At 40.7% G+C, this 27,394-nt stretch overlaps 1 long non-coding RNA gene across 1 annotated transcript; it reads right to left on the bottom strand.

The window, feature by feature from the left end:
* Positions 1–20,205: 20,205 nt before the first annotated feature.
* LOC137555739 (uncharacterized) lies at positions 20,206–24,507 on the bottom strand. Its single transcript, XR_011028415.1, has 3 exons — positions 24,425–24,507; positions 23,303–23,493; positions 20,206–20,390 (listed from the first exon to the last, which is right to left on the bottom strand). It is a non-coding gene; the product is annotated as an uncharacterized lncRNA (long non-coding RNA).
* Between the last annotated feature and the right edge of the window lie 2,887 nt (positions 24,508–27,394).

The raw sequence follows: 27,394 nt of genomic DNA, 5'->3' as shown, positions 1-27,394 counted from the left end.
AAATACTTTTTACACCCCCAGCAAGCAAACAATAACTCAAAATAATTTTGACAGTACTTTTGCACCTACTTGTTGGTACTTTTTCCATTGCAGAGTGCTAAAACGTTTAAATTGAAGATGAAACATTATCTCCCATGAGAAAACTCAGGAGAAAAAGTCAATTGCATATGGCCCCTTGGGTTCCTATTAAGCTGACCACATATAAAGAAGGTGGCTGGCAGAGCACACACAGACACCCTGCTAGGTAGGTGGGGTAGAACCTGGCTGATTACACTCCTCCTGACTTTAGTGGCATTACCAATTTCTACATTATATTGGCAAACTATATGAGGCACCCAGCCTGGTCTTATACTGAAATAACAATTGGTAAGGTATTGTAAGGCACATAATTACTGTATATTTCTACATTCCTAGAAATTCCTCTGCAGCTCTAATTATCGGTACATACATGCTTGTCCAACAAGCTGTGAGAATAAAACCTTTCTAGGGTGATATTATGATTGCACCTACATCATTTTTCTTGTCCTGTAACATTTAAGACATTTCCTGCACATCACAGAACAAAGGAAATTTTGATCTACTTACTGGTACTTATGTAAAGGATGAAGGATTTCTTTGTAAAACTGGCAGTCCTGATGCGCAGCAATGTATTTCAAATGTTTCAATTTCAAGATTATCCAGATTAACCACTTGAGGACCACAGTGGTAAATCCCCCTAAAGACCAGGCTGTTGTTTTCATAATTGGCCAATGCAGCTTTAAGGCCAAGCTGCAGGGCCGCACAACACATGAGTGATTCCCCCCTCCCCCCTTTTCTCCTCACCAACAGAGCTCTCTGTTGGTGGGGTCTGTCACACAGCTGTCCCCAGTACTGCGCTGCTGCTGATCGCAGAGCTGTACATGTAAATAGACGGCAATCACATCGTCGAACAGTCTCCCAAGCGGCGATAGCTCTGCCCCCCAAGAAGGAGATGCGGGCGCACCCTGCGCGCCATCTCCTTCAATAGCCGGCTCCAGGACCTGACGCCAATCGGCGTTAGGCAGTCCAGGGGCAGCCGCTGCGGCCACGCCCATTGGCGTGGAGCGGTCTTAGAGTAGTTAAAGCTGACCCTGCTTACCGTATGTCGATTATGGCCCAATATGCCATACTGATCAATCCCTATCCAATTAAAAAATAGACAGGATAGTGATGGATTTCTACCCTTCAGTTTCAATACCTCCCACGCATGCGCAGAAGACCCAGACTGGACACGATTGAACTATTACCGTGGCTGATCGCAGCTTAACGGCAGACCACGGGAGGACAGCGTGAGACTCAGATGAGCTTATGCTGCAGGAGGAAGCTGCAGGTGAGTATCAAATCTTTAGTTAGTTTGATCTCTGGTTCATTTTAAGCTATAAAACAAAGCAGAGATAATGACCCTTTAAACCTTCCTGCAGTAAAACCTTACCTCAATCTGTCTCTCACTGTTTCTTTGCTGTTTAAGTGCTTCAGAAAACAGGACTGTATTCAACCAAGTTGGGTCGAATAGCTCAGAGAAGCTCTTTTGCATAGATGACAACTGAAGTCTTTTTTAACTCTTCCTGTACTGGAAAATTATTTTTGCTTCAGGTTTGCTTTAAAACAAGGTATTTGCACTAATTCAACTTTACACTGGCAAATACCTTAGTTTTAAGATAGTAAATTTAAATGTTAGGTTTCTTTTGATTCTTGACAAAATCCTAATATTAATCTGTGAACAATTTAAAAAAAGTCATAATGCCAAAACATAATGTTTTCTTTGCCATGAAGGTGACTAGGCTGTTTTTGTAGAAGTGCCACTCTGTAGCTTTATGAATAGGACCAGTAAGATGTTTAAGAAAATGCCTGCACACAAAAATACAGTCTTGTCTAGGGGGTTTGGTTGTCTGGATCCCTGCCCCATTCTCTATACAAAGCATTTTTGGAGTTCTTTCAACAACAAAAAATTTTACTCAAGTACACAGTAAAAGTTTATAGGCTATATTTTTTAATTAAAATAAGCCCATAAATGCAGTGTGTAGTAGTAGAAGCTGGATGTTGGGCAAAGAAATAAAAAAAATGTCTGAAGTTCTGTTTTAATTAATAGGAACCTCTCTGTGCATGATTGGATGCTTCAAGTGAACACAAGACCACTTCACATCTCCTTAAATAAATCATCCCCGCATGCTTTTTAAATTAACTTCTCTTGCCTAATGAATCCCATTCTTTTATTCTTTACTGACTTGCAGCTATACTTAGGGCACTATTAATCCTTTGAAAATTGTCTGCAGGCCACTTTGTTTTGTGCCTGTGATCAAGTGGATGTCTAATGATTTAGCAGTTTGTGAAATACTATAAGCGTAATCTTTTATTACATGGTCGCAATGCTGTGTATTTCAGTTCTGCAGAACAAAGGATTCTATCGGATGTATGCATCAAGGTCTTCATCATCTCAATATTTTGTAAAATGTATTTCATTATCTGACCTGCAGAATAAAAAAGGAATACACAGACAAGAACCCATTAAGTAGGTTATTGAAAACCTTGTAAGATGTCACCAATAAATGATGAGCAGAGGAATAGTTTAGTGGATTAGACTGTGCTTATAGGTGATGAGAATATGAAGTGACTAAGGTGACAAGTGACTTTTATTACATTTTACTCATTGATATAATTCTGACAGTGCTTTACACAGAACATTAAACCATCATATAATCTTCCCGCATCGGTTTCTATACCCCAAAGCAGCTTTTGAGTGTGAGGTTCTCACTGAAGTAGTAAAAGTTGTGAGTAGGTCTGAGAGTATAAATTTAAATAATTAGGAGATTAAAAAGAGAGATAGGATAAGAAAAAAGTAACCAGTGCAGAGCCTGAAGATAGTGTAGGTGCGGACATAAAGAATAAGGTGTTAAAGACATCTAGTCTTCTAGAAAATTCACATTCCTCAGCTTCCTTGATTAGACATTTTCTTTAGAATCTGTCCCAGGGGCTATCGCTACCTCCTGTACCAAGTGCCTGTTCTAGATGGGACTACACTTCCCATGATCCTTAGCGATGGCTGTTAGCTAGTTGCTAATAACACAATGCCGATATGTTTTACTGGCCATCAAGCTAAATAACTTCTGTCATCATCCCCACAGGAAGTGCAGCCATGTTGATTTTTTAAAATAGATAACAGACAAGTAAACAACAACAATAAACAACATTTGTAAAGTGCTTTTCTCCCGTAGGACTTAAAGCGCATAAGCATGGCTCAGACCAGAATTTGGCAATGTTTGGTACAGAGGAAGAATTCCACCAGTTCGCAGAGGCCAGGCTACACAGGTAGCTTTTTCATTGGGATTTGGATAAATCTAGGGATGGGGCTGTCTTTACTGAGTGTGGTAGGGAATTCCAAAGGGTAGGGGCAGCATGACAGACAGCTCTTGCTCCAAAGGTTTTGAGGTTCCCCCTGGGAGTGACCAAGTTTATGGATCCTGCTGATCTATAAAGGTACAAGTAAAGGTACTGTACAACAATGTCCCCATTTAATTTTACACACAAGCTAGTCAGATTATGCTCCCACTTCCTGGATCAACCTTAATTGGGGAATAAAAAAGCCATTAGTCCTTTAGGATAAATATTCTTATTTACCTTCCTGCAAAAGCCTTTCTGAAGCAAAGATCACACTTAGCTTGTATATTTATAGCATAGTCAGCTTTCAATTAGGTATATTCACTTAACTGTGGTAATCAGAATAATGTGTGTAATGTCTTATGCCCATTGAGTAGAGCATAATGCAGTGCATTACATGCAATGCATTACGCTCTACTTATCGCGCGTAAGTCTTTACCTCCGTTTAGTGACTATACCTCAATGTACACAAAGGGATAATGAATCATGCTTGTACAATGGATAACTTTCAACAGCTTTTATGTAACTAAAGATGATTAGCAAATGGATTTAAATAGCTGTAGCATTCTTGTTATTCGCCTTCCTGGCGGTTCATTTCTGTCTGGATTTATGAGTCTAAAAGCAGTACAATTTTTTTCAAGAATTTTAGGCCTCCAATTCTTAAAGTCATAACTCACTAAAATATGTCAGAATAAAGGTCTTGTAGACACCTAGTGTATAATAAAATACTAGAACACAAAATTGTTGAAATTATTAAATTTATGAATAAACTTAAAAGATAGTGAAACCGTACAAATGAGGCACCAGACTAAACCTAATACACCTTCCGAGTGTGGTGCATTTTGAAACAGGCAATGGCAAAGAGGGCGACATAACAATTGGGGCAGTAGAAGTGTGATTCCTTTTGGACTTTTTTCCCTTTGCTATCAGTCTTAGGAGGCAGGCAGAGAGTAGTCAAAATCCAGGCACAGGTCAGGGCAGGTGGCAGGCAGAGAGTAGTCAAAATCCAGGCAGAGGTCAGGGCAGGTAGCAGGCAGAGAGTAGTCAAAATCCAGGCACAGGTCAGGGCAGGTGGCAGGCAGAGAGTAGTCAAAATCCAGGCACAGGTCAGGGCAGGTGGCAGGCAGAGAATAGTCAAAATCCAAGCAGAGGTCAGTTCAGGTGGCAGGCAGAGAATAGTCAAAATCCAGGCAGAGGTCGATGCAGGTGGCAGGCAGAAAGTAGTCAAAATCCAGGTGAAAATTGGTAACAGTAAGGCAGATCAGCAGAAGCACTTAGCTCAGAAGTAGTTGAGAACCAAATGGCTATATTGTTAACATCCTGTGCTTTCAAATAAGCTTATCTGCCATCTCTGCAATGGCAGTCATGTAACACAGGGGAGAGGTCAAATTGCAAGTTTAGATTAGAGACAAATGAGGAGTAATTAGACAGGCTAACCTCTCTACATACATACAAGCAATACATACAGGCAGCATTTCTCTGTTTATCTTCTGTGCTGTGAGCAATCAAGTCTAGATGGGAGGATTATGCAGGCGAAACTCTCTTCATACATACAGGCAATACATACAAGCAGCATTACTCTATTTTCCTTCTGTGCTGTGCACGATTGGGTCCAGATTGGGATTAGACAGGGTAAACTCTCTTCAAACATACTGGGTGCATTTCTCTCTGTTTTCCTTCTATGCATGTGCACGATCGGGTCCAGTGGAAGGATTAGATGGGCTAAACTGTCTCCATGCATTCAGGGTGCATTTCTCGTTTTCCTTTTGTTATGTTCAAGAGTTCGGTACCACTTTACAATTAGGTGCCGCCCCTGATGACGTCACGCCGCTCCGTACCGCCGCACCACTGCACCGCCACTGAATGGCCACCGGGATCCACAGGAAGCAGAGAGAAGATGGGGTTCCGGGTGGCCAGCAATAGGAGCCTGGAGTCCCTCTGAACAGCGCTGATTCCGTGGCGGGACCCAGGTAACACGCTGCCCAATAGATTTTAGCTACCCCGAGCTGAGCTTGGGATTACCTCCCCTGGCCAATTTCTCCTACCCCAAGCTCAACTTGGGGTTACCGCCAGGGAGGTTAAAGAGGGATTCAACTGTGACATAACATTCAGTTAAAACATGTTTTCTACTCCCATATAGTTATCATATTTGCTTTTGTGCACAAGTATTATTGGCTGTTTACAAATTACAAGTGCCTCCAAAGTATAGGTTATCTGCATTGGAAGCTGCCAATGCAATTTATTGCATAGCTGCTGTATTTATATATTACAATTTATCCAGTGAGAATGTCTTCTCCTTTGAACACCTTTGGCTTGTATTCAGCTGAGACATATTGTGTAATATGTTTACATTATGCTAAGTTTGCCACTGAAGAAGAAAGTGTTTAACTGTTTGAATGCTGCTCTGTTTTTCTGGCAGTACCTTTTTTGCTGTAAATAATCTTTTAGAATAAAGAAGAAATGCTGAGTTTTATACCACTTTAAGGCAGAATGAGATGTCAAGTCTGCTTTTATCTGAATATTACAATATTTTGATATCAATTAAAATGATGTAAGTACAATGTTAACTTAAGGAAGTTTTTAAAAAAACAAATTTCACCTCTTCACAAGTATTACATTAGTTTATTCTTTCTATACATTTTATTCTGCATTATACAGAGTAAAAACCCAGAACCCTGCCTCAAAGGAGGAGTTCAGAATAACATGAGGGCTGCCACCTCAATTTCTCGTTAAAAATGCTTGTTAAATATAGCAGCAGCTGTGTGTGAGCCATGTGGGTTATGTGCAGTGGCATGTGTGGGCACGCTCTGTTTTAGATTTGCAGTGCACTTATTCACCTTGATGCAAGCCATATTGTGCAATCATTGAAAAACGCTCCTCTGGCTCACAACACCACAATGTACTCTTCATGTACTGCAAAATGGTCTTACAGAAATTTTAGGCAAGAACAAAGATCCTCACTACAAAAATAAAGCATTTCAAGCTTTAGGTTGCCCAATGAGTTTGAAAGTGCATTTGCCTTCAGTCCCACCCTGACTACTTTCATAGCTCCCAACTGTCTCTCTTTTGAAGGGACAGTCCCTCTTTGGGAACCCAGTTTCACTGTCCCTCTTTCTTCTTCATTTGTCCCTCTTTCTGGACTCATGTACAGATCTATGTAAATATATGTATTTTATCTGCTGAAATATGTGTTTAACCCCCCTGGCGGTATGAAAAATTCCGCCAGGGGGCAGCGCAGCAGTTTTTTTTATTTTTTTATTTTTTTAAATCATGTAGCGAGCCCAGGGCTCGCTACATGATAGCCGCTGCTCAGCGGCATCCCCCCGCCCGCTTCGATCGCCTTCGGCGATCTCCGATCAGGAAATCTCGGGACGTCATTGGGAGTCCCAATCCACCTCTCGGCGCTGCCTGGCACTGATTGGCCAGGCAGCGCACGGGGTCTGGGGGGGGGGGGGGCGCGGCGCAACAGATAGCGGCGATCGGGCGCGGGCCGGCGGCGATCAGTGTGCTGGCGCAGCTAGCAAAGTGCTAGCTGCGTCCAGCAAAAAAAAAAATTATGTAAATTGGCCCAGCAGGGCCTGAGCGGCACCCTCCGGCGGCTTACCCCGTGTTCAGCACGGGGTTACCGCTAAGGAGGTTAATTGACTCTAATCTAATAAGACTTTGATTGACTCTCCAATCCGTTATAGTATATTTCTTATTTTCAAATGTTAATATGAAGAACAATGAACCAGGATAGAAAGGACCAGTGTGGTTTGAATAAACAAAAAACAACATATTTTCTTATGAAATCTTTCTGGTATGCGTGACTAAGGGTGTGCCAGGGGCATGGTTAGGGGTGTGGCAGGGGCGTTGCTTAAGTGTCCCTCTTTCTTATCTCAATAAATTGGTAGGTATGCACTTCCCTGAAAATTTGGGAGCTGTGGGTGAGAAACAAGGTGAATGATTTCACCAAGACATTAAAGAGATGTAAAGTAGATACCAGGGAAAATGGCAGACTACTGTTGGATGCTTCAGAGAGACATTCTAGATGATACTCACAAGCATAAATTCAGAGGAGCCTCACAGGGAAAAAAATCGAGTTTATGTGTGGAGGTGAACTCATTTCAGCAGTGGCGTAGCTAAGGAGCTGTGGGCCCCGATGCAAGTTTTACAATGCCCCCCCCCCCCAAGTACTCTATACATAACAATTGATACGGCGCACCAAAACCTGCCAATGGCAATTACAGTGACAGAGCTACAAGAAGGGGATGGGAAACAGTTTGTTAATGATTACCACTATTCAAAGTATCTATAGAAGTGATTATCATGAGCACAGGACCAATAGAGAGCTAATACTGTAGTTGAAGGAGGGCCCTTTGGGGCCACTCTGGCCCAAGGGCCCCGATGCGGTGGCTACCTCTGCACCCCCTATTGCTACGCCCCTGCATTTCAGTTTAAATAAGGATTTTCATGAAAAAATTGTAATAAAACTTTAATTTTATAAGTCTATTTCCATTTATTTTGAGGTATTGCCTTAGTTAACATAGTTACATAAATTGTCAGGAAACGTGATGTCCTATGACAAAAATGGAGGTCATTTTCAGATTCAGCGCACCAAAAAACATACAAATTACGTGGAATGACCAAAGCAACTCTCGAAAAAAAATGTTTGCAGACTTGTGTAATCATCTTGGTTTCAGCATCAACACTTTAAATATTGCTGCACATTGGTATATAACATCACCCTCCCAGTGATGTTTAGCCTAGTCTGTTAATTATGCAGTCCTCTCACAGAGCACTCTGGGAGACCAGTTGTTGTTTTGGCTCCTTTCAGAAAACAACAAACATCCCAACATGATGCACTTTGCCAACAGTAAAGATGTCACCACCTGCTTATACATTTCAGAATGTGAATTAAGGCGATTTTACAAATAGCAAACACTGACTAAATAATTTATAACCTAATATTGTATTATTATTATTTTTTTTAATTTATTATGTCAGATTAATTTATTATGTCAGATTAAAGTGTACCAAAGATGAACTCTATTCAAAGTTTTACACACACCTGGGGCTTCCTCTAGCCCCATCCACATCGATCACTCCCACGCCGCTGTCCTCTTTCAGGCGCAGTACTATTCTCCGCCAGAGAGAGACAGAGGGAGCGCACTGCGCATGCCCAGACTGGCCGTGGCTGGCCGAAGTTACGGGACCCGGTACAGAAGGCGGAGAAGACTGAGGACGGCGGCGTGGGACCAATCCGTGTGGATGGGTCTGGAGGAAGCCCCACGTATGTATAAAACTTTGAATAGAGTTCGTCTCTGGTTTCCTTTCTGTTCCTATTTATAAAGCAAACCTTTTTTTTCATTAACCAAAGGTTTTTATTAGGAAAAGACAATACAATAAAGTAAATAAACAAGAAAGCAGGAATTGCATAGGAAAACAGACAGTAAGAGTCATACACAACAAGTGTTTGTTCACGAACTGTGGGAGAAGAAAAAAAAATGAACAGTATGTTTAAGTGAAACAGGTTGGTGAATACGGCATAAACACACCAGAGAGGCATTACTGTAAGGACATAGTATATCATAAGGAATTATTATACTTGGAGAAGGGGTATCACAGGAGACCCACCGCGAGACAAACAGTAAGCCTAAGCCTACACATGTGGGTTACTCAACCACCCTTCCCAGATGTGAAGAAATTTTGCAGGGCAATTTCTGTGGGCAAAGACAAGCTTTTTGTAGGGAAGGGAGGACTTAATTTGGGATTTCAAATCATCCACTGTATGGCAGATTGGAAAAATCCATCTAAAGGCCACATATTGATTTGCGGCAAACAAGGTCTCTAGTGGAAATGCTTTATCGAATGTAGAGAAGTGTTTTATCGAATTTAGATAAGCCTTATAAAGCAAACTTTAATATTGAGGTTGGTAATTGTATCTATAGAGCTAATAATGGATAAAGATTTTCTGTACTTCCATATTCTTATTCAGTGTTGAAGGGCTGAAAATATTGGTCTGAGTCACATTTGAAAATAACACGTACATTACTGTTTTTTATTTCGCTCCCACACAAAGAAATGGTGACCCCTATCCTATCAGCAATATTTGCTGCGACATGCCCAAGTTTAATGACATCTAATTAAATATAAGGGAAACTGCTGTTAAAGTCTAATTGCTTTGACTGCACAGATAAAGCACTATTTCATTTACCATTGCAAATAAAATAAATAAATAAGCACAGCCATGTTTTAAATAACATTGGTACTATATGGGGACATTGATGTCATCCTTCCACATGTCACTTCAGGTACCACTTTTTTTCACCCTTTAAAAGGAACCAGAGACGCCGGACATGGAAAAAGAAAAAATATTTCATACATACCTGGGGCTTCTTCCAGCCCCATAAGCCTGGATCGGTCCCACGCCGCCATCCTCCGCTTCCTGGATCCGCCGGTACCGGGTCCCGTAACTTCCGGCGGACGCGGCCAATTGTCCGCATGATCAGGGGCTCCCTCCATATCCTTACGCGTGCGGCTGCGCGGTATGCACCCGCACGCGTAAGGGTATGCCGGGAGCCCCTGTGATGCAGACAATTGGCCGCATGCTGACGCCGACTGGCCGAAACTATGGGACCCGGTACCGGCGGATACAGGTAGCGGAGGACGGCGGCGTGGGAGCGATCTGTGAGTATGGGGCTGGAGGAAGCCCCAGGTATGTATAAAATCTTTTTTCTGGCGTCTCTGGTTCCCTTTAAGGCAGAGGTAGGGAACCTATGGCTCGGGAGCCAGATGTGGCTCTTTTTAAGGCTACATCCGGCTCACATACAAATCAGTAGGGGTTGATTCACTAAAGCTACACTGCTCAAGCAGCGCATCTTAGTGTGGCAGTGCAAGTAACATTTTCAAAGTAGGCACACTACTGCTGTAGAATGCACTACTAACTCACTCGAGCTCCCCCAAAACTAATGGCTGCTCCAATTGTCCCACTCTGGACCCTGTCAGGTCCAGTAACTTTGTAGGACTAGATCCCCGCACTTTGATTGGCTCAATAGGCTACCTGTTGACAGGCAGCCTGTTGGGCCAATCATAGTGCGGGCATCTCGTCCTACAAAGTGAATCAACCCCCAAGTTAGCTAGCTAATTGTACAAGCGGATAGTTGGTATTTCTCCTGTCTGGCTCTCAGGGAAATTGCTGATGTTGCTGAAACCCAAAAGAAGCTGAAGAAATGTCTGACACTTCCGCTACCCAGCGGATCAACCGTATACACATCACCATGGCAACAGGGACTTGAGCCCTACAGTCTCAGTTTGAAACATACTGTATTGCTCTCACAGAATTATATTTTAAAATATATGGCGTTTATGGCTCTCTCAGACAAAAAGGTTCCTGACCCCTGCTTTAAGGTGACCATATACCACACAATGTTAATTGTCCACTATTTTCACTTACACATAGTTTAAAACGAAAACAAGCAATATTTATGCCCTTTGGTGTGAGAGTAAGGCAGGATTCACACAATGCTGCATCCACAACATGGACTGTCACAGATCCGATGTATAATCCCCTGTGTTCGCTGTGTAACGAAAACCCTGGCTTTTATCCTAGCTGTAGGTAGAGCGTTGGTTTCTGCATGATTTGTGTGAAAGAATTTGCAGGAGGATTTGTATGCGAGTCTGTGTAGGGTTAATTGACTTTGCTGTTTTATTTGCCACACCCCCTCTAGCACCTCCCCATTACATATTTAAATGTCCTAGTCCGAGGGGAGGAGCCTGGAATGGATTTACCCATTGCTCTCCCTCTTTTCCCCTGTGGTTGATCATTGTCAGCATACACACAGTTTATACTGATGTGTGCACGATACATATGGGTGTATTTTGGTAGCTCCCTTGGATGATTACTTTGATGCTCTATTTGTCACCGGAGAGGATGTTAGGGAATGTGCTCCCAATCCTTAGATAGGCTTGAGCGCCTGAATGCTTGCATGTTTGTACTATGTGTGTTACAGGGAGTTAGGACACATACTAACATTGGGGGACCTCTGCATGGTGTATGTGACTACACAAAAGGCTTTATTCTTGTAAATAAGACCCCAGCTATTACCATAGCTGTAGGGATAGAGTTGGCTCCTGCAAGATTTGTGTGAAAGAATTTGCATGAGACTTTGCATGCGAGTGTGCAATTGACTTTGCTATATTTGGATTCAGACTATAGAATAATCACATTCTCTGGGATTTTTTTCCATCTGTCAAGCACAACTACTAGATAGCATGCTAAAGAGCATACAAGGTGAAGCCTCCTAGATAAGCAGAAGCAGCACTTATCTCTTAACAGGTAAATACCAGATATTATGCAATGAACAATAATACAACTTGTAAAATAGCTGTAAATGAAAAAACAGGTGGACTATGTGTTTATCTGTCATCAGGATTGTATGATTCAGTGATACTCTTGATCTGCATTACTCGCAGCTGCATGTATTTACATGACTACACGAATGTAGCTTTCTTATCCTCTAATATATATGAAATCAATGCGATGAGGTTCTAAGGTCATTTTCTGGTCTGACCAGGTCACCAACTTGTAAACGAGGCTTCCATCCGCCTGCACAGCAAAAGTTAATTATCTGTAAATAGCTTCCAGAAACCTCAAATCAATTTATGAAAACAAAAATTAACTTTCCGTATAAACATAATTACAGCAAGATGACGGTGCGCAGGCCAACGCATGTTTTGGAAGCTGGGCAGGGATCCAAATGAGTTTATTAGGCATTGTAATTAATAATGGCTTCTCTGGCTCCAGGAGGCTGTTAATGTACAAGAGAGTGAGGTTGCAATGGAAAAGAATTGACATGTTTAGAAAAGCGTTAAGGTGAGAACTTGCCATGGTTACCGACAGCGCAGAGGGCTACTTGCTGCCTGTTTCAAACGGAAATGATAGTGGATGTTCAGTGAATCATTATACTGGCATTAAAGGGACACTTAAGCCAAAAAAAAAATGAGTTTTACTCACCTGGGGCTTCTACCAGCCCCCTGCAGCAGTCCTGTGCCCTCACAGCCACTCACTAATCCTCTGGTCCTCCACTGCCAGCTGGTTTCGTTTTTGCCGACAGGCCCGCCAGGACTGGCCACGCGTAGCTTTCTCCGCATTCCCGACTGTAATTAGCGCTATTGCGGGCCACAACGCATACAAAGATACGCGTTGCCGCATTACCTACGCATAGATATGCGGCAACACATATTTTTGTACACGTTGCGGCCCGCAATAGTGCTAATTGCAATCAGGAATGCGGAGAAAGCTACGCGTGGCCAGGCCTGTCGGCAAAAATGAAACTAGCTGGCAGTGGGGGACCAGAGGATTAGTGAGTGGCTGCGACGGCACAGGACTGCTGCAGGGGGCTGGTAGAAGCCCCAGGTGAGTAAAACTCTTTTTTTTCTGGTTTAAGTGTCCCTTTAACCATAAATTAATTTGTGCTATGACTTTCACATAATTGTTGTTTCATGTAATCATGGCTGTATTTCTTAAACAAATTTACACTATCCTCGTTATCTGGTACTTCCTGAGCCACAGCGGTTGCATGGAGGAGGGATGGACCAAACATTTTGGGCAGGTCTTTAAAGGGACCCTGAACAGTCCAAAAAATGAAATTGGTACTTACCTGGAGCTTCCTCCAGCCCACCATAGGTCACGAGGTCAACCAGCATCCTCCTGGCTCCTCTCCCGGTCCCACTGGTGGCTCCATTATTGCCAACTTTTGGGCTGAAGGTCAGGCAGCCGTATATTTCCTGAACGAGGATGCTCCGCCTCCGTGCCATCACGCCAGCCGCTACGCGTCATCGTGCCGACCAGCGTGACAGTCCTGCGCATGCACGGTTTAGAGTTTGAAAACTGCACATGCGCAGGACAGGGCTTCACATCAGGCCGCTTCCCCACGCCTGCTTTTTTTCCGGAATTTGCTGCAACACGATCCCCTGGAATGTCAGAGGTACATAGGCTGTACACCGTGGAATTGTAATGCATGTTTGGTGATGAAACTGCACAATTTTCATTCATTATAATGAATGGAATCGCTATAACATTGCTCAAAAACTGCATCAGAATGGAAGTACCACTTCTGGTTTCCAAAGCGTTCAAGTGGGGAAGGGGCCTTATTGTGGGGCTTGAATGCAGTAAGTAAGGCTAAGCCATAACAGCCAGAAAAGTCTATTAACTGTGCTTATCAAAGGAGTAGCTGCATCTAGATTTTCTTTAACAAAATGAGAAATAACTATTTCTAGGCTTATCTAAAAGGACCTACTGCAGGATTTTGGTTTTTTTTTAACATTCGTATTCTCTTACTTATTAATAGGGATGCTCATTCGGATTCCGCGGAAATGCAATTTCCGAAATTCCGATCGGAAATTGCATTTCCGCATCGGAATGCGGAAATCGGTAATGCAAGTGCCGTAGGCGGAAATTCCACCCGACTTTAACATCGATTTTCTCAAAAACTATAAGGTCTTTTTAAAAACTTTTTTTGCATCTTGTTCACAAGATTCAGTTTAATAAACCCTGAAAATTTGGTGTGTCTAGGACTTAAGGGGGCTTTGCTATTAACCGCTAAATTCAGCGTATTTTTACTGTAATGTAAATGCAGGAAATCAGCATCTGCCTATTTTCTGCATTTTACATTGCAGTAAAAATCTGCCGACTTTAGCGGTTAATAGCAAAGCCCCAGTAAGTCCTAGAAACACCAAATTTTCAGCCTTTGTTAAACAGAATCTTCTTAACAAGATGCAAAAAAAAGTTTCAAAAAGACCTTATAGTTTTTGAGAAAATCGATGTTAAAGTCGGGCGGAATTTCCGTGATTTCCGGCGGAAATTCCGCATTGCAATGCGGAAATTGGTAGCGGAATCGGTAATTGGTAAATGACGGAATGCAGATTTACCGCGGAATCAGAAATTGGTATTCCGACCATCCCTACTTATTAACAGCATTTTCAGGAATGTCTTTCTAAGGAAAGTATCAGATTTTCTTTCTACAAAGATGAAATCAGCGAAGGTGAATGCTCGGGTTGTGTAAACCCTTGTTCTCGATCTCAGAGCTCCTTCTACCACGATAAAGAAGAAACTTTAATTCTGATCACTCTGGAAATCAGTTAATGAACACTTGATTTAGCATCCACACGTGTGATAAGACTGTTCATCAGCTTCTTGTGCCTGTCAGTCTCCGCCAGCATTTCATTTATTTTTGGATTTAACTGTTCTTTTTAGATGCTCTCAATGAACTTCTTTTCGCAATACATAACTAAAGCTGAATACTCACTTGGAGAAGGATCGGGGAACCTCGCAGTGACACCTCCCGACAAACAAGGTTCCCCGATCAACAAGCGATGTTTTCGACGGCACATGACAGGCGTGAATGGGAAGTCAAACGATTGTGGTACTTTGCGTGGGAGTCATCTGGGATCTTAAAGTTTAGTCTTGACAGTCATTGTCGCCATGCATCGCAAAATGTCGTTGGTGTCATCGCACACCTGTACCCACATCGTGAGATCACGGAAACAATTGCTCGTTGCTCTGTGTTCAGAAAAATCGCTATTGGATATGGGCCTTAAGGATGTGAGTAAGAAAAAAGCCATCTTTATTACTTTTCAATCTTCTCATTTTCAAGGGAATGAAAGGGAACTTATGCTATGTAACCATGTTGCAATTTTCCCAGTTATTTTCCCATTGACCCGCAATTTTTTGAGTGACAAGCAGTCGTGATGTGGGTACAATCACTTAGTGTCATTCGGCAATAATGACCGTCAAGGCAGATTGGATCTTTAAGATCCCCGACAACTCCGTGCAAAGTACTGTGATCGCTTAACTTTCAGTTCACACCCTTCATGTAATGTTGTGTATGCCGTGTGCAAGAAGAGGCTTTGCCGACCATCATCAAGAGGATGTCGCTGGACCCGTCGGGTGGTGAGTACGAGGCTTTAGACCAGTGTATCTCTTCTCACCTTTATAAAAAAATGACCTGTATATAGAAGTCTGATTAAGTTAACTGTATGTCAAGTACTCTCTTGAATTAATATATGTACATACAGCAATAGAACAGCCTTATTGCTTATAATAAATACTTCCCAAACAAGCTCTTGTGCATTTCTAATAAATAATGAAAAATCCTTAGGTTCATGTTATATATTATTTATGATGTGCTAAAACTTTCCATAGATTTTAGGAATTTTCTTAAACAACTAGAACCAACTGCATTTTTCATATGCAACCTCTGGTCCACATTCACTGAATTCAACACAAAGATCTTGGCCCATTTAAATATAATTGCTCCACAAAATGATTATGGTATTTTGGCCCAACATTGGCACAGGACTAGGTAAGTAATTAAAGAGGGAATATAACGTAATGAATAAAATGTTTAATTTTTACAATATTACTTTATAAATTATTTAGTCAATGTTTGCCCATTGTAAAATCACATAAAGGAAATAACATCAGGTGTCGTGTGCAATGACGTAGGAGGTCTATCCTCTTCTGTAGGATGCAAACTGGAGGCAGGAGATTCAAAGTCCAGCATCTGGTTTAGAGCACTGTGATATTAGGTAGGATTGTTAACACATTCTATACAGATAGTGCTCTTTGAGCCAAGAATGTAAGCTATTAAGTCACTCTTTCTCATCTCAGAGGAGTAGAAGCAACAGAGTGCTCTGTACCGTGTTAGACATCAGTAAAAGCAAAATATTTTGAATGAGGATGATACCATTTATTGGTTAACCTAGAAGAAAAGCAGTAAGCTTTCGGCTAGGAAGCCTTCCTCTGACTGATTCCTGTATCAGGAATCAGTCTGAGGAAGGCTTCTTAGCCAAAAGCTTACTACTTTTCTTCTAAGTTAGCCAATAAATAGTATCATCCTCATTCAAAACTTCTTGCTTTCATCTCAGAGGAGTGGGGGTGATTTTTGGTCCAGTTGTTAACCTTCCTAATAAATATCATTGTCTTATATTGTTTTGGGAAGACATGTTATTTCTTCTTTGATCGTCACCTGGATAATTTTCCCATTCTTTGCCAGATAGATTTGTGTCAGTATTCACAAGGCTTTCTGCTTACTATTCTTTCTTCGAACAGCTGAGAGAAAAAAAGATTCCTCTGATTATATTTCATCAGCACCCAAGCTGCACGGTATGCTGGCTTATTATTAGCAATGCATGAGTACTAAAAATGTATAATATTATTCCACACATCTATATTCCCACTCATCTGCATTTATATAGTGCCTGTAACTATGAGATGATATTATTACATGTTATAACCCTCAAGTCCCCTTTATGGTGATATTATGTATGATTGCACAGATAAGTTTGCCTAGCTATACAGCAGTATAAGCTGAAAGATTGTCCATGATCTGAAATAGATAGATGCCGAGATGAGAAGAAAATTATGTTATTGTTCATTTTCTCATACAAATTAATATTTTTCTTTTATTATCACTAACAACTGAGTTTTAGAAATAAATAACAAAGAATGCTGGGAACATTAAGTCTAATTTATAGAAACTAGGACTAACAGGAAAGAAGATGTATAAAAAAAAAAGTAATAAAAGACGGTAGAATTTCATTGTTCTGGTGCCTTTGGAACAGCACAAGCTGAATGCTATGGGCAGATCCTCCACTCTCCATTGCTGCCAATTTTTGTAAATTGAACTTTGTACACTCAGTAGTTGGAAGATCCAAGTGCATTTATCACCTCATCAGCAGTCAATCATCTCTATTGGAGAGTTGCATAGATGTGCTAATTCATATCAGTTGAAAATTCAAGTCTGCATCCACCCTGGCACAAGTGTTTTTGATCGTTTTAATAGATGCTCTAAGATTAGCTGTTCTAATTCAAGTCACACCAATTCAAGCATCAGTCATTTGATCTGAATCAGCCAAATCCAAATGGTTGATGCTATTTGGGTTTCAAAGTTTGAGTGGTAAGATTTCCCATAATGCCCTGGTCCACCAATCATGCTACAGCTGAAACCAAAGATGCTCATCACGACCTCAGAATCACGGGTAAACCACACTGGGTGTGGGTGACAGGTGTGGGAGGCAGGGAGGACAGCGAGAGCTGTGTGGCATCGGCCGGCGGATATCTTCAATAAAGATGTAATTAAAGATTGCAAGATAGAGGATATTGGCGTGGGACCTTTCTGAGGATATTGGCATAGGAACTTTTTTTTAAAGGTATAGGTAAATGTTTCTGGTTAATTAACAATATTAAAACACTTTACTCGTTGTATACTCGTTTGTACCCCTATACACACATATATAGATAGAAAATATACAAGACATTATAACATAGATTTCCCTATTGTTGACTAGTGTATAACAGACATCAGAGAAAGAGGGGCCTAATTTCACAGTACAATATAATGCATGAACAACAAACTCCTCTGATAAATGGAGACCAAAAAATATTCCGGGGGGGGGGGGGGGGGAGACTTGCTGGGGACAGACCAGTCAAACACCAAAGGGATCCAGAGACTAGACGAAGAGATGCTACATGCTACAGCTGAATAGGGCTGTATGTTCTCAATTTTATTGTTCTGAGGTATCCAACAATTGTGATTTGGCCACATCGATCTATTTAAAACAGTGAAGACAAAAGCAAAACGAGAGCCCCAATGGTGTGATATCGTTGAAGTTTCTGTGACAATAATTTCTGAGGAATAATACTCACAAGTATAGGTCGCCAATGTCAGGCAACCACTAATCGTGCAGGCAGGGAGTTTAGGCCTGTCCCCGCTCAGGCTAAAAGGTCGCTCTCCGTAGATAAAGAAAGGTGTTCACACCCATCCAGCCAGTGGAAACAGACATATTCAAAAGATTACAGAGGCGCCCAAAGATTAAAATTATTATACATTAAAATCCTAAAAATGGGGGGTACTGGATGACTTACCTCCCCAATGAAGACAATTTGCACTTGTTCAAAATAATAATTTATTCTTTACTCCACAATTGTGGAGTAAAGAATAAATTATTATTTTGAACAAGTGCGAATTGTCTTCATTGGGGAGGTAAGTCATCCAGTACCCCCCATTTTTAGGATTTTAATGTATAATAATTTTAATCTTTGGGCGCCTCTGTAATCTTTTGAGTATATTTAAAACAGTAACTGTCTACTAACCATTTTACAGCATGATTTCAGTTGTACAGGTATTGTTGCTGCTGGCTACTTCCTGTGTGTTGGGAATCTGCTCGGCGGATCAGTCAAAATTAGTCTCATCAGTCTGACGACAGCCTGTACTCACGTGGAACTGTCGTCAGAACAACCCCCCCCCCCCCACCCTGCGGGCGGGTCTGACGACCCATACTTTGAAAAAGTCTGACGTATGTACGCGTCTTAAGGTGTACTAAGACTGGAGTAGATAAGGTTACTACTTTCATTGTTGCCTGTGGCAATGGGATAAAGATTTTGCTTGGAAGTAGAGTGACTTATTTCCTAATTTCTTCATGCAGGGTCTGTTTCCCAATTCTGTGCAATAGAGCTATGGCTGTGTTCTAAGTTTTGTTACATGCAGGCCATTAGTGTGACTGACCTGAGTATAATGTTGTACATAACATTGTGTTTTTAGGACTTTAGTTTTACACACATAGAATAATAATTTAAAGAATAAAAGTATAATTTCCCAAATATGCCTAAGATACATTTTAATGCAGTATTGCATGTACCACTGTGTTCTGAGTGACAGTTTTATCCATGTACAACTAAATATAGTGTGATCACTTAATAGTGAAAGGTATAATTTCTGAATCTACATAACATGCATTTTTAGAGCACTAGTTCAAGTAATGTTGTGTTTTGAGTGATATTTTAACACACACATTAAAATGTCCTATGATTGTTTATTAAATAAATATGTAATTTTCCAAATCTACTATACATAATATACATTAAAGAGTAACTGTCAGGCTGCAAAAGCTAATTTAAACCTCTATTCTCCTGTCTTAAACAGTTTAGAAGGAAGCCAAAAAGGCAATACTGCAGTTAAAAATCTCTCTTACTTTAGATGTTTGCTGACAGCAAGGCTCCGTATTCCCAGGCTCCTAAGGAGGACGCAAGCCAAATAACAGATACTGCAAAGCATTCTGGGGCCCTCCCCTGGCTGCTAGTGAGGCTCAAGTTTCAACAGCATGTAACAGTCTAGCTCACAGCACTAATAAATCTCGGGCAGAGTACACTGCAGGAGTCCGCTATTGTTCCTAGCCACATGGCTAATTAATATTCACTGCACAGTAGTGTTATTCATTACCAGCGTTTGTGAGAGTGGAATCATCAGGAAGCAGGCAGGACATGACGACACATTTGGCTTCATAGGAGACAGACAAACATGGAACCTGCCATGAGCTGTCAGGAGCATCATTCTCTGCAAATACTATATAAAAATTATGTGAAGTACAAACATGGACAGTGAAATGCATATGTAATGTAAGTACAGCCAATCTTTAGCTACTGATATATGTGTTTATTTTCTCTGAGACCTTATACCTAACAGCTCCTCTTTAAGGGCCTGTTTCCACTACACGCAGATTGGATGCAGAATGGGTGCAGAAAAACTGACTCCAATGAATGCCTATGGGAAAATGCATAAGAAAAATCGTATTTAGTGGAAACAGGCCCATAGGCATTCATTGGGTTCATTGCAGTTTTTCTGCATCCATTCTGCATCCAATCTGCGTGTAGTGGAAACAGGCCCTTAGTTCACTATTGCACATTATGCTGCGTTTTGAGTTATACTGTTACACATACACACGCTAAATAGGCTGTGATTGTTTATTAAACTACAATTTTCAAAATCTGCATAATGTAGATTTTAGTGCAGGATTGCACCTTCTACTTTGAATGTTACAGGCCATATTCGTGTGACTGGAAAACAATCAGGAAGGGGCAATTGTGGTTGTCATAGCAGGGGTGGAGCACTGGGGTACTGTGGGTATAGAAAAACATTAACCATTTACAAACTATTCACATCTTGTTTCTTTGCAGCCTGAAATGAAAATGAAAAGACACGCACTTAAAACTTAGTTCTCCATCAGTATTTGCTCAGTTTTACTCATAACAGGCAAATGAAAGATATAATAGGAACATACCAGAGAAAAAAGTAAAAAAAAAATAAAAAAAAAGCACAATTACTGTTATTGGACTAATTAAGTGGACCAATGAGATTCCACCTCAGGGATTCTGAGGAGGATTCACATTGGTCTACTTAGTGGGCCAAGAGGTAGCCCCGGCAAAAACTTTAGAGATACTTTTTGGCCAGGCACCTATTATAAATTATAGTGAATAGCAGTGGAGAGCGGCGCTCCTCCACTTTCCATTTGAGGATGCCCCACAGATGCTGAATAGGGTTTAGGTTTGAAGACATGCTTTGTTTCTTTCCTCGGTTTCTTTAGGAAGGCAGTTGTCTGGGAGGTCTGTTTGGGGTTATTATCATGTGGGAATACTGCCCAGTTTTTAAAGGAAGAGGATTATGATGTGCATCATTATGTCACAGTACATCTAGCTTGATAAAGGACAGGGATTTTCCGAAAGCTTACATGTATCTTTACTGATTTTTGCTCTAATAAAGAGCTTGTGTGCTACAGACCTTTGTTTTTGTTGCTATTATCAGTGGAGGAGGGGACCTTCGCTATCTGACTGCACCCACCTACATCACTGTCTGGTGCCGCTGACCCTTATTTATTATTTATTTGTTTATTGTATTTATAAAGCGCCAACATATTACGCAGCCCTGGAGCTATATGTCACAGTACATGTTGGCATTCATGGTTCCCTCATTGAATTACAGACATTTGCTATGGTGTATTTTATTATTTTATATTAAATAAAGGGCTTACATGGAATTTGTTTTTATTTTTATTTTTTGTGGGATCACAACTTTCCTGGAAATGGGTTTATAGTTACCACATGGTTCGAATGCCCTCCAGCCAGAGATTAACTGCCATTGTGTAAAATGCAATTAAATACCTGTGTTAATAAAATGCACTGGATGTTAGCAGTTACCAAGCAGTTGATGGACTGTTGCCATCCACTCAGATGTATGTGCATAGGTATGGTGCTAGACAGGAATCACTGGCCCTGATATGTTTTACTGTCAGTAAAAAATCTGGAATATATGGATAATAGAATACCCAGTGATCATGTAGCTTTCTTTAGCAATGATGACTTAAAGCTTCCAGCATGATGCTAAAATGACATCATAATTATGTCACAGCAGTACTGTCAAAAATGTGTACCCTGTGCTTAATCAACAAATGACGTACCATGTGTGAAATACAACCACATAACATAAATCAACTAAATATTACCTAATTAATTAATTTAAATGACTAGATCTATTAGTATAACATATATTTTAATGTTTTGAGAATAGAAGTAAATTTGATTTAGGTTTGATGAAACATACATTTGCTATTTGCATGTGTCTAATGTTAGCCAGTTAAAGCTTAATAAGCCTCTTAACACAACTTCTTTGAAGGCGGCACACATTCTCTAATGTCTCCATCTGCTTGTCAGAGCTCGTTTGCAATTTGGTTGACAACATAAATTAGAAGTTTGTTAATATTTACTTTGCTATTGGCATAGCGTAAATGATTAATTCAGTAGGTGACAGGACCGTGCTGCTTGAAAAAGGATGTCCTGTGGTATAGTTGTTATGGAAACAGTCATGCCTTCTAACCACACTACATTTTAACAACCCGTCCTGGTTTGAGGTGTCATTGTTTTCATTATAAGCATGTGAATATATTTTCACATTTTTGTGATTTACAGTTCCTAGATTTTCTAGACACAAAAATAACTGAGAAGAAGTTGTAGATTTGGTGATCCTACAATATTTTTCATTCCCTGTAAACTGTTTATATACTAGTTGTAATGCAGATACCTATCACATCACATCGCAAACTATTCATATACAGTCAAATCTCCTATTTGGAAGGAAGTAATTTAGCACCTGCCAGGACCTGCTTTGGCTAGTGATAAGGTAGCTACAGAAAATCTATTCTGTCAGCAATTCACCTAATTTGCGTTGTGATCTCCTTTGCCAGTTTCACGCATCTTGAGATCCATCAGATTTTTTCCCTTGGTCTTTGTTGACTTACCACATTTCATAAAATGTGATGAGTCAGATTCATTGCATTTTTTTAAACAAATATGTTGCACAGACCCCACCAACTTGATCATTTTTCCATGAACAACAATATTTTAATTGTTGTGGTGTAGGATTAGTAGCAGACACTGCTGGCAGTGCCTGCGGTAATGGTATTGATGGTGATGGTGTGTTGATTCATTACCATCAGGGAAAAGTAAGTTAAACAGTTTGTCTGTCTAGGCCTGATTGACTTAGAGAAGTATCAGTATTAAAATCTATGCATATTTTGGCCATTTTGGTGATGGTAATAAAACCATTTGCTATAGTAAATCTTTTGAAAAGCATAATTGTCCTCATCCAATTAACTTTCCTCCCCAGGTTTCACCAGGAAATAATGTTTTGTCTTATCTAAAAATATCCTATTCCCAAGGTGCGATCAGGCAATCCAATGTAGGCAGCTCTATAAAGGAGCGTACACTACTGCCGGCAACAACGGGTCCATCAGACCCTCCCGCTGGGCGGGCGTTCTAGCGACAGTAGTGCGTGTGTACAGTCTGTCAGGCAGACTAATAAGGCTGTTTCTGAACAATCCACTGAGTGGATCTTTCAGAAACAGCCTTATCAGTCCGCCGACAGAGCGTACACACGTGCTACTGTCGACTGAACGTCCACCCAGCAAGAGGGTCTGGCGGACCCATCATTGCCAGCGGTAGTGCATGTGTATGCACCTTTAGATCCACTAAAATGAGACTAAAAACAAAAGAGAGACGAAACAATATGTGCACTGTCCTACCCAGGACAAGTCTCACCTGAATGCAATGTGGCTGTCAGTAGTGCCCAGCCAAATCCAGCATGTGTCCCTTTTAAGTCAGCCGGTGGGGGCAAGGATCTCCAGGTGGTGACAATGCAGTCTAGATGGTAAAGCTGATATCCATAAGCCCACTACAGAGTGATAAAGAGGCAGCAGTGTAAGCTCCACAGCGAGACTTCCCGCTCTACCCTGGAGCCAGTTGGGAGGGTAGAAAAAATTATATGAAAAATGTAAAAAGGTATATCAAACTTATTTCTACTTAGATAAAACATATATGGGACAATTTGTGTGACCCAGTCCCATGCACGCCTCCAAGACTTCTCAAGAGCTGCTCCAACGCAATGGAACTCCCTACCTCCACCCATTGGCGCAGCCCCCTCCTTCAACACCTTCAGGAAGGCCCTCAAAACTCACCTTTTCACTCTGGCCTACCACCCCTCACAATTGCTCTAAACCCACAGCTGAACTCTGGTCCCCTACCTCTCGTGTCCCTACCTCTCCCTCTAGATTGTAAGCCTTTGGGCAGGGTCCTCTTCCTTTTGTGTCCTACCTGATCATGCACCTCCATTACTGTAAACCCATGCTATGCATTTGAGTGAACCTAACTTGCCTAATCTCCATGCTCCCATCCAGTGACTGACTAAGCATTACCTTGTACTCATACTGTGCTGTGTGATCTGTTTTTCTTGTATTCCTGTATTGTCATATTGCAGTATGTCACCCCTAAATATTGTCTGTAACCTGAATTAATGTCCAGCGCTGAGTAATATGTTGGCGCTTTATAAATACAATAAATAATAATATAATAATAATGTCTGTACATTGTATTTATACTGTTGTTGATGTGCATTTATTGTGCCAACAACCACCTAGAACTTATGAGAAGTAGATATTGTTGGACCGTTTTTATTAATATCCAATTGTTGATATATTTTTAACAATATTGATTTCTTACTCCACTAACCTCACTGCCACTAGTTCTACTAACACTGCACCTAACACTAACCACTCTAAAGCTGCACCTAAAACTAACTCTCCCATTATACCTACTACAGCTATGCCTAAAACTAACCTCACTGTCGCTGCACCTATCACTAACCTTCACCTAACAGTAACTCACCGATCACTCATAACCATTACATTGCTGCTTGACAATCGTCTTAGGCCCTGTTTACACTTAATCAGTTGCTCTCAGTTATAACTGAAAGAACAACTGAAGTCTCATGTTTCCCGATGGCACCTTTTGCACTTAAAGAAAACCTGAACTGAAAATTAAAAGTTAAAATAAGCATGATCAAGGGAATTTTCCATCCTCCATTTTGAAAATGGCCATTACCCATAACAGCTTTCTGGTCAGCACACAGTTAAACTGTAATATCGCCCACTTGAGCCATAGGGAAACATGGACATTACCTGGTACATCAGTTTTCCTCTCAACTATAACTGACAGCAACTGATATTTTACTAACAGTAATTGATGTATTTCAGATCTGACAAAATATTGTCAGAACTGGAAGGGATTATTGTCAGAAGAAAATGGTGAGCTTCTGAGAGGAACTGATGGCAAGGTAACTATGTAATGTTCATTTGAAGTTACCTCGTGTGTTTATTTTAAATATTTTTACACAGTACAGGTTCTCTTTATAGAGGAACTCCAGTGAGCATTTTACTGTTGGCAGGTGATGTAGCTGCTGCATGGTTTTTGGCAGTTGGAAACAGCTGTAAACAGCTATTTACCACAATGCAACAAGGTTCACAAACAGGAAACTGCCAAATTTTCTTGTGGGAGGGGTTTCTTGTGGGAGGGGTTCCACCACAATATCAATCATACAGCGCCCCCTGATGGTCTGCTTGTGAAAAGGAAAAGATTTCTCATGTAAAAGGGGGTATCAGCTACTGATTAAGATAAAGTTCAATTTTTGGTCGGAGTTTCTCTTTAAAGAGGAACTCCAGTGAAAATAATGTAATAAAAAAGTGCTTCATTAGTACAATAATTATGTATACATGATTTAGTCAGTGTTTGCCCATTGTAAAATCTTTTAAATCCCTGATTTGCATTCTGACATTTATCACGTGGTGAAATTTTTACTGCTGGCAGGTGATGTAGCTGCTGCTTGCTGTTTTGGCAGTTGGAAACAGCTGTAAACAGCTATTTCCCACAATGCAACAAGGTTCACAGCCAGGAAACTGCCAGGAGTACCATGATCCTCAGAGTTTCTTGTGGAAGGGGTTTCAGCACAATATCAGCCATACAGAGCCCCCTGATGATCCGTTTGTGAAAAGGTAAAGATTTATCATGGAAAAGGGGGTATCAGCTACTGATTGGGATGAAGTTCAATTCTTGGTCACGGCTTCTCTTTAACGAGTTTTAACTGAAATCTTTTTCACAATGCACTGCTATGCAGAAGAAAAAAGTGTAAACGGGGCCTTAGCCATATTGCAGCTGCATGCAAAGTTGCACTGAATCAAAGCACATTATAGCCACAATTAATATTACAGGCTATGGTACTGCCGAGATCGATGTGGTGTACTGTTGGAACAGAGGGTTTTTTTCCCCCCTACAACACATCGTATCAGACAAAAATGGAACAGGTCGAAGTGAACTGGCCAATAGAAAATGATTACAGTCTTTGACTCATCTGTTCAAAATTCAGGGTCAGGGATTCAGTGTGAGATAAGCCTAAATCCTGTTTGTTGTTAAATAGTGTAATCTTGACATACAGACTTGTATTGTTTTTGGATATTTCATACAATATGATATTAAGCAATACCACAATTCTAAGACAGCCATGACTTTATGAGCATTGCTACCATCATGGAATAATAATGAGTTCCAGACATGCTGGCACCGGTCACAATGCTTACTCCACACATCCGATGTAATATATAGCTGCACAGGATTAATGGAGGGTGATAAACTATGGATCGTAAAAGGGACAAAGTGTTTACAGCTGTTGTCATACCATTATTGTAATTTACGTGTGTTTTAAAAAAATATTTTTGATGAGAACACTAAATGAGCATGTGATTTATCACAATTCTAAGCCATTGATGGCTGTAATGTCACAGTGTATAGACTGTACATGAAATATCTCACACCTGTATATATAGTTAAGATGTTCATCTCCTCTACTCTGCAGAAATGCCCAGAAAATACCCCACTCACCCACCACTGCACAAATACTAAAAAAAAGTAACAGAACAGCATCTGACAGATCTTCTGCACAAAATTATGTGCTCTGCTTTAGGAAAATCTCTTACTCAGCAATGCTTGTCAAGTCGGTTCAGCCTGAGTTATTACTCATAATTAAGAGTCCTGCTTGTTTTTAACTTTAATTTTCTTAACCCCTTTTTCTTTGTAAAGGTCTTCCAAAGCTGTGTGCATGGACATAATCTATAATAGAATTGTCATTCCCTGTTTTTCTCTCTTAGCTGGTCTGCCTCTAAGCCTTGGCCAGCAGGACCTCTATAACCTTTGTGCTATCTATGTTCATTATTTATTGAGATGATTACTTAAAGTAAAGTAAAATATCATACAAAAGGAAACAGTGCTACACAATCCAAAGTTCGCTTCATTCAGTGTCCGTGAGTGATGAAATTGCTTAATGCCTTGTCCGCAAGGCTTCTGGCACCACATACAAACAATCCTCTTTCAATGATATATGATAAGACAGCCTCCACCTCACTCAGTCACTCGACATTCAAAGCAAAATGTAACCCACTGGAGGGTCAAGCTTCACTCTTGGGATAGTTACATGTGTCACCCCTCACTGCTCGATCTCAACTTCCCCAACTTTAGGTATGCATCTCCTTTAATATCCAGAAATATAATCTTTGCAGCACCAAACCCACCGCAAATAAAAACTTCTCATAGTGTAAAACTGCAGTCTTAAGTAAAAATAAAATGACTGCAAGAAGCTTCTTAAAGTGTACCTCAAGTGACATGTGATGTGACAAACATAGGTCCCGTAAATGTAGTATTAGCCTTACTAAGAAATTTTCTTAAGTCACTTTCTATTTCCAGTAAAGCAAGAGTTAAAAAAACTGGAGTTTTTACCTTTGTAAAAAGGCTTGTCCAACAGCTTGTCAA

The sequence above is a fragment of the Hyperolius riggenbachi genome, chromosome 1 (assembly GCF_040937935.1).
Source record: "Hyperolius riggenbachi isolate aHypRig1 chromosome 1, aHypRig1.pri, whole genome shotgun sequence".
NCBI lineage: Eukaryota > Metazoa > Chordata > Amphibia > Anura > Hyperoliidae > Hyperolius > Hyperolius riggenbachi.
The sequence above is the reverse complement of the archived record's forward strand: the minus strand, read 5'-3'. Positions and strand labels throughout refer to the sequence as shown.